The sequence below is a fragment of the Microtus ochrogaster genome, chromosome 18 (genome assembly GCF_000317375.1).
Source record: "Microtus ochrogaster isolate Prairie Vole_2 chromosome 18, MicOch1.0, whole genome shotgun sequence".
Taxonomy (NCBI): domain Eukaryota; kingdom Metazoa; phylum Chordata; class Mammalia; order Rodentia; family Cricetidae; genus Microtus; species Microtus ochrogaster.
The window spans coordinates 59,867,175-59,875,679 of NC_022020.1; the positions used below are offsets into that span (position 1 = coordinate 59,867,175).

At 51.7% G+C, this 8,505-nt stretch overlaps 1 protein-coding gene across 4 annotated transcripts in view; it reads right to left on the reverse strand.

The window, feature by feature from the left end:
- The window catches only part of Ctif (cap binding complex dependent translation initiation factor), a 243,610-nt gene extending 235,855 nt beyond the window's left edge, over positions 1-7,755 (reverse strand). For 2 of the 4 annotated variants that reach the window (XM_013349619.2, XM_005356275.2), the window contains exon 1: positions 7,474-7,755. The gene's annotated coding sequence lies outside the window, so the exon portion shown is untranslated. Of the gene's footprint in view, positions 1-6,730; positions 6,803-7,473 lie in introns of those variants that run through there. The other 2 variants (XM_005356274.2, XM_026783392.1) reach the window with 2 other exon arrangements.
- Positions 7,756-8,505: the final 750 nt, after the last annotated feature.

Consider the following 8,505-nt stretch of genomic DNA (forward strand, 5'->3'; position numbering starts at 1 on the left):
ACCACAGGCCAGGGTGTGTGTGTGTGTGTGTGTGTGTGTGTGTGTGTGTGTGTGTGTGGAGTGTTCCCCTTAAATGCAAACAATAACCACAGGCCATGCTCCCCAAATCTGCTTAACATGTACACTGTCTGGTTTTATGTCAACTTGACAGAAGCTGGAATCATCTGGGGAAAGGGAACCTCAATGGAGAAGTCCACACCAGACCGGCTGTGGTTCATTAGCTTGACTGACAACTGATGTGGGAGGGCCCAGCTATTTTTTTGGGTAGAACCATCCCTGGACTTGTGGTCCTGGGTACTATATAAAAAAAAAAGCAGGTGGAGCAAGCCAAGAGGAGCAAGACAGTAGGCAGGACCCTCCAGGTGGTCCTTGACTCATCCTCAGCGCCCAGCCTGGTTGCAGATCTCCTCCCTATGGCACAAACGCTGTGGCTCCGGCAACCCGAAGGCCACCCTGTGAAAGCCCCCTTTCCCATCCTGGAGGAGCATCAGTCACACAGCCGGTCCCCAACTCAGCTGAGTCCTTGAGTTCACAGTCCTTCCTGGAGTCAGTTGCTCCAGCCTCCGCCCCTTTGTGCCTGCAGTTCATTCCCACAAAAGGCCTTTTTCTGGTCTCCACTGGCTAGTTCCTTTCTTTCCTTAATAGTCAGTGTTTGAGCTGCCTCCTTCAGGAAGTCCTCCCAGATGGCAGGTGCTTATGTCATCATGCACTTGAAAAATCATAGTGAAAAGTGACAATTTGTTTCTCTCTTGCTACATTTGAGTCAGGGCCCTCTGCCTGTCCTCCTCTGGAGCCCACGTCTAACACAGGGTCAGGGCCTGGAAACAAAGCCCAGTGGCAATGAAGAAGGCTGTGCCAACTGCAGGGTGGTCAACCAAACCTCCTAGGTCTATCCCACCCCAGGCACACAGTTTCCTTGTATCCACTTCTGGGTCATTATTCAACCAGAACCCCCTCACACCCAATACCTAGACCTACTCCCAAATACACATCATTCATTAAGCCATCCCAGACTGGTCCTACTCTACATATCATTGCTATGGAAACTGCTTCCCATCTTTTATCTACGTCACAATCCTTCTCTGGAGTTAGTAAGCCGGGGGGGGGGGGGGGGTTCAGCTCCCTGGCTGGTCATGACCAATACAAAGCATAAATCTCTAAAGGGTTCCAGGTCTCCATTCACAAAACAATGACGATGTCACATGGTAAAGTATCCTTAGCACTGTGCACTGAGGGGGTGGAGCCTGGAGAATAGGGGTCCACGTGCCTTATTTGGGAATTGGGCATGTCACTAAAAAGGGAGACTTGGTCTCTCACCTATAAATGGGCTGGGGAGATGAAGCCAACCTTTCAGGCAGAAATGAAAAGTCTACATGGGTGACTGATGTAATACACATAAAGCCAGGTAAAGCCCCACCCCCATCCTCTTCTGCCCCACTGCCCCTTTGTCCTTGCTTAATTCAGTTAAAGAGCTTGGGAAATGCAAGGCCATAGTAGCATTCAGCGTCTAGGCCCATGCCACAGGGCCAGAAAGCAGCACACCAAATAAGAACACCACAAGGCCCCCAGCCCTCAAGAACCTTCAGTTATTCTTGGATGCTAAGACAAAATCCAAGGCAACAAAGGCCAGCCCTGAAGGAGAGCAGTCTCCAGCCAAGCGGACGTCAAAGGAAAGTGTGCAGACTGCAAAGTAAAGAGCCACTGTTTTTGTTTTTGTTTTCATTTTGGCAAGTATCTGGTGTAAAAACAAATTGGGTCAGTTGTGGTGGCATATACCTAAACCAGTAGAATATGCTGAAGAGGTGGAGGCAGGAGGATCATGAGAAAGAAATTGGATAAGGCATGAAAGACCAAGGTTTCCTGTCCCACTCTGCCAAGAGCTCCTTGTGACCCTAAACAAACCATTTACTTTTGAGGCCCTGAGGTCTCTGCATGGAGACCGGGCAGTTTGCTTCTCCATCCAGTTTGCCTGGCTCCAGGGTGGGTCTGCTCTTACCCTGTTCTGAACCACAGCTCGTCTCAGACTACAGACTACAGCTAACACGTGATCAGGTAAGTTCTACAGAAACACCACTGTGGGAGACTTCTCAGAGACTATAATTTGCCTGTCTGTTTGTATGTCTTCCTGTCTCTCGAGAAACAAGATTCCGCATCCCAACCACCCACCTCCAGCTTCCACCATTATGATCAGCATTTCTACTACCTTAGAGTCGGAGTAGGAGCAATGAAACCAGAGGATGACAGAGACCACACAAGTTAAGTTGGGACTAGATAAAAATCAGCCTCATACTAACATGTACACAACCTCGTAAGCCCTGCAGGACCTCATGCTAAAAATCACAGACTAACATATTAATATCACAGACCTCACACTAACATTACATACTAACACACCAGTATCACAGACAGACCTCATACTAACATACCAATATCACACCTCATATAACATACTAACATCACAGACCTCATATTAACATACTAATATCATAGACCTCACAGTAACATCACACACCAATATCATAGAAAGACCTCATACTAACATACCAATACCACACACCTCATATTAACATCACAGACCACATACTAACATACTAACATCACAGACCTCATACTAACATCTACATAGACCTTGTAAGCCCTGTAGAGTCTCAATCTAACATCACATACTAGCATATTAACATCTCAGGCTTCATACCAACATACCAACATCACAGACCTCATACTAACGACTGCACAGACCCTATAAGCCCTGCAGGGCCTGGTGAGACCTTGATGAAAACCACAGCTTCTTTCTGAGTCACAGCACATCAGAGCTGCGGGTAGGGCAGAAAGAACATACTCACAGTGCCTTGAGTTCAGCGAAACCTGCTGGTTGGCGTCAGGGTAAGTCTCCATCGGCTGCCTATCTTTGGCCAGACATAGCTCTAGAGCAGCGGTTCTCAGCCTTCCTGAAGCTGCGACCCTTTAATACAGTTCTGCATGTAGTGATGACCCCAACCTTAAAATTATTTTGTTGCTACTTCGTAAGTGGACTCTTGCTACTGTATGAACTGCAATGTAGATAACCGGGTTGTCCAAAAGTTTCCGGCCAACCCTATAAAAGGTCACGGCCCACAGGTTGAGAACCACTGCTCTAGACCCACCTGGAAGATTCCCAAACAGCCTGCAGTTCAGGTAACAGAGACATGAGGACCTTTCCCACCATCCCTTCCCACTCCCTTTGCTCTAAGACACTGAGCACCAGTGTGGACCTGACCACCAACATATGTGAAACTGACGAGGTCCCAAGGTAAGCACTATAAAATACTGATGATTGGGTAGGGCTCTGTTTTTGTGGTGTAACTGAACTAGTCCTGCTGTAGTGTCTCTGTGTGCCCAAAACAACAAGGACTGTGTAGCCTACGTGGGTCCATCACAAGCACTTGAGAAACTAAAACATCCATATCTACCACAACAGCTGGAACACAGTTTTAGACTCTAGAGCAGTGGTTCTCAACCTTCTTAACACTGCTTTAATACAGTTCCTCATGTGAGGTGACCCCACCCCAACCTTAAAATTACTTTCACTGTTACTTCACAACTGTAACTTTGCTACTGTAATGAGTCATAATATAAATATCTGTGTTTTCTGATGATCTTAGGCGACCCCTGTGAAAACGTTTATTCAAACCCTCAGAAGGGGCCGTGACCCACAGGTTGAGAATCACTGCTCCACACATAGCAGGGACCAGGTATTAATTTCTCTTGCATGTTCTTCAAGAGACACAAGCTTGGAGGTGCCCAGGACACATTTCTGAGCAGAGAGGTGGTTCAGAAAATTTGTTGACCAGGTTGTCAACCTGAAATTCCCTCCACGGTCATGTCTGAGACCCTTCATTTTTGCATGAACATTGAGGCCCTTGCACAGACGGGTAGGGATTGCTTTGCTCTTTCCTAGATTTGACCATCCCTAGAGAGGAAGACAGGAAGGCAGGGGAGTTGCATGACTAACTTGATGGACTGAAAGTGGCAAAGAGTAAATCTCAGCAGCACTTGGAGCCTGAAGCAGGAATGTTGCTGTGAGTTTGAGATTGACCGCTCTGGGCTGTACTAACCTAGGCCAGCCTGTCTCAGAACAACCAACAACAACAACAAAAACCTATGCAAATCAACACATCTTGGATTCACCAAGGACTGGATGAACACACCTGTATGCACAAGGGCATGTTCACACTATGTGCTTACTATATGCTGACATATAATAGGTATGGCACAGCTGGCATGTACTCATCAACATCAAATTATTAGATGAATGATAAAGGCCTGTGGTTTATAATAGCCGTTTTCATTATTCATTGTCATTTATTTTGATTAAATGCAAGCACGGGTGGAATACACCTTTAATCTTAGCACTCCGGAGGCAGGACCAGTCTGGTCTACATAGGGAGGCAGGCCAAGGCAATACAGTGAGACCCTGTCTCGAAACAACAACAACAACAAAGTGTTTTGACAAAGAATAAGTACCAGTATATTTACCCCTTTTTCAGGCCATTTCCTGAGGTGCCAAGAACCTACCCTCAAAAAAATGCTCACTATTAAAATGAAAAGCTGTGGGTACTAGGTACACACCTGTTATCGCAGAATTTGGGAGGTGGTGGTAGGCCAGGCAACACTGGGGAGACCCTTTTATTTTATTATTTTATTTTATTTTGTTTTTCGAGACAGGGTTTCACTGTAGCTTTGGAGCCTGTCCTGGAACTAGCTCTTGTAGACCAGGCTGGCCTAGAACTCACCTGCCTCTGCCTCCCCGAGAACTGGGATTAACGGTGTGTGCCACCACTGCCCAGCAGGAAAGCCCCTTTCTTAAACAACAATAAACAGCTATGGATTACGAAGAGAAATCACAAGAGGAGGAAAGCTGCCTTTTACCTACTGAGAGGCGGTAGGCAAGTGACATCACTTCCTGAGCCTTGGCGTCCTCCTTTGTACAGTGGGATTGGTCCTGCCCTACCTCACAGGGTCCTCTTAGTAATACATAATGACATGTAGGGGAGAGCTGTTCTGTAAATGCATACACACATGTTCTTATTCTAGAAATCTACTCCTCTCAATGGCACTATACCCAGAACTCCTGACAAATTATTGCCTCTGAGCAGAACGGTCCTCCCCAGGACAGGCACGGGACACACAGCTGAGCTACTGCTGTGTCAGTGGAGTCCGATTTCACACACTCAGAGGACTTTCCTCGGGCCGACACAGAGCGTCCTGACACTATCTAGTGTCTGTTGAGGGCAATCTGTTCCTGTATACTTGGGTAGTTTGAAAATCCTGGCGATTTCCTTGCATGGCCCAGGGCTGCTGGGAGTAGAGATTCCAGAGGTTTGGGCCCTGGTCCGACGCTGAGCAAGAGGAACCCGGCAGGACAGCCCATCGCTCCTCCCAGTGCTCTGCCTCGCCTTCTTCTGAGCAGAGGCGGTGCTTAAGCTGTGTCACTTTCGACCTGGGGAGGCTCCCAACACCCGAGCCTGCAGTTTCCGAGGTGTCCAGGCGGTGCAGGGGCCCCTAGCCAGAGGAGGATAATCTCAGAGCTTCAAAAATGACAGCCGGGCGGGCGGGGCAGACAGTGGCGTGTAACCCCACAGGCCTGCAGGCAGAGGCAGACAGGGCCTAGGCTGTGGCTACTTTGGTCCTTAACTAAAGAACTGGGAGCTAAGAGGGGTGGCTGAACGAGTGGATTCTCTCTCCAGGATAGGGAAAGACAGCTGAGGGAATGGGCAGGCGCGAGTACCATGGGTAGCCTCCGTACTAGGGTCAAGGATCCTGAGTCCCAGCTCCGGGGTTTGGGGTGGGAGGGAAGCCAGAGTTTGGGTGGATCCTCCCAGCCAGTCACTGGACCAGGGGAAAGAGGAAAACGTAGAGGGAGGGCCACAAAGGGCTGGGGACTCCCGCGCGCTTCCGGAGAGCCCAAGCCACCTTAAGGTCTTCCCCGGCGCCAGCGGAAGAATTCCTTAGTAACGCAAGCGTGGACACATACAAGACAGAGAGTCCAACTCACACCATTTGGGGATGGCTGGGCCAATCCCTTGAAGCATTCACCCCACGCTGTTCTCCACTATGCCGCCCCCTTCAAAACCAAGCTGTGTGTACACACACAACAGGCGGGGGAGGCGACGCCTCCCTCCTGGTGCTGAGACGCAGGGCACAGACACCGATCCCTCCCCTCTACATGCCGCGCCCCCTTCTCGGCTCACACGCCCCCTGGCCCCTACCCTGAGAACTCTGCAAAACCAGAGCCAAGGAGGCCGAGTGAAGGGCTTGAATCCTGAATTGTCTTTTAATGCCAATAAATAACCAGTTCCGACTCCCGGTCCTAGGGACGCCTCCTCCGATGGCATCCAGGAACAGGCGCGCGGTCCTCCGGGTCCCCTAGATATTGGTCTCAGCCAAGCCACCGCCCCCCATCTTCCTCTAAAACCTGTGCCTGTGACCGTCACCTGCTAGGCCCCCTCATCAGCCCATTCCACAGCCCTCGGGTTACTCGCCAGCAAGAATCGGCTTTTTGGAGCCTGTCAACTGAACCCCAGATCTGCAGGGCGTTTCTGTCCCCTAGACCCCATTGCTCCGAGGCCACAGGAATGCTAATTCTTAAAACCAACAGAATCGCCACAGCGGCGAGAATGGCCAAAGCTGCCGCTGCAATGGATCTACCAAGGCTCCCAGTCGCCGCGCCCTCCGAGGCCCGTGGGCTCACCGGAGACGAAAGGAGGGGTCTGCTGCCTGTCTAGACGAGAGCCATCCAGATATCGCCGAGCCCGGCGGGGACAGCCGCGACCACAGACACAATCCGTCAGCCCAGCGGGGAAGGGCAGCGTGGACACACACACACACACGCACACACGCACACGGGTTCCCTCCCGCAGCCCCGAATGCTGCAGCCGCGCCCGCCGCCGCCTCCCCAGTCGCGCTCCGACCTCGGCGCAGAGCACGGTCGGAACAGCTGCAAGTTTGCCTGGCGCTGGAGCAACTGCTCGCTGCAGCAAACGAGGCTCCAAAACAAAAGGGAGAGGAATCTCTCTCGCGGGCTTCCTCCCGGCGGGTCGGAACCCCGCACACTTGACATCGGCTACACCGCGCAGCTCCAACGCGAGTGGGGCTCCAGACGCGCGTCCCCAGCCCCAGGAACCCTTCTGGGTTTCGGAGGTCCGGTGTCACGGTCCCTACTGCGCGGGGAGCGAGGCCCACCACAGGACAAACCCTGGGAAGGGACGAGATCCGAGAGTGCGATGCCCCCTAGACCCAGAAGAGGGGACGGTGGAAGGGTGCGGACACCGGGCTAGCTAACGCACTGGAAGGGGGAAGGGGGAGAATTGTTCGGAGCAGTTTCCCCGGATTTATCTATAATCAAGAGCACGTCATGTTGCCCTCCTCCCGGGTCCCCGAATCCACCCGCAAGCCGAGGTGACTAAAAGAGGAGGGCGGACAAGGGATGCTCACCTCGGGGGTTCCTCCGGCCGCCGCGCTGAGCCCGCTTCGGGGGTGGGGGAAGGGGGCAGGGAAGGGGAAGGGAGGGACCAGGCTCCACAGAGCCGACTCCTGCTGGGAGTTCGGCGCGTCCCAGCCGTGAGGGGATTCGGCACCCCAGCGGACCGACCCAGTCGGGAAGGGAGGGAGGGAGGGAGGGGAGACAGGGAGGGAGGGGCAGGCAGAGGGAGGGAGTAGAGGAAGGAAAAAAAATGATCCTTGTACTGACACAGGGAAAGAGAATGTAGGAGAGTGACGTCCAGGCCCCGCCTCCCCCTCCGGCCACGTGCAAAGACTTGAAAGGAAAGAGGGAGGCTGCAAGCCTGCTGGGTAATGTAGTTCGCCTTTCTTTCCTGGGATGGCGGGCCCTGGAGAGCTGGGAACCGAGGGAACGCCGGGGATGCCGCCTGAAATGCCTGGACAGACCAGTGTTTTTACACTGACATAGCCCTCCAACGACCTCTTGCGCTAGTGGGGCACTCTGTGGTGGGGGACAGAACTGAGGGTGAAGGCACCGTCCGGCTTGCAGAGAAACACTTATCTTAAAATCAGGCAGGCTGTAAGAATGAGGACTTCCGCGCTTAAAGTGTAAAGTCTGTCCTAATGGCAGATAAGAGAAAATGTAGTCTATGCACTGGGAGAGATGTTGTGGGGGAGACAAGTGGCGTTATTAACGCGGCATTAAGTGCCACCGTAGGTTATTGAGATTCCTATGTTATAATTAACGTTTATGCATCGCTGTGGCAGGGGCGGGATGCTGTAATTAGATATGCACTTGGCGACCAATTAATTTTCCATTGGCCATGCTAAAAAGCTGGGACATCGCGTAGCTGGAAGAATTCGATGCAGTGGATAATGCGGTCATCACTTGACCAGATCGCCACTGTTCTGATTAAAACTGAGGTTAGCAGAGGCCTCCAAGAGGAATATAAGACGCTTTATGTCTCACCAAGCGGTGGAGCTGGGTGCATTTTGGAGGTGTTGGAACGGACCTGCTACAGAAAT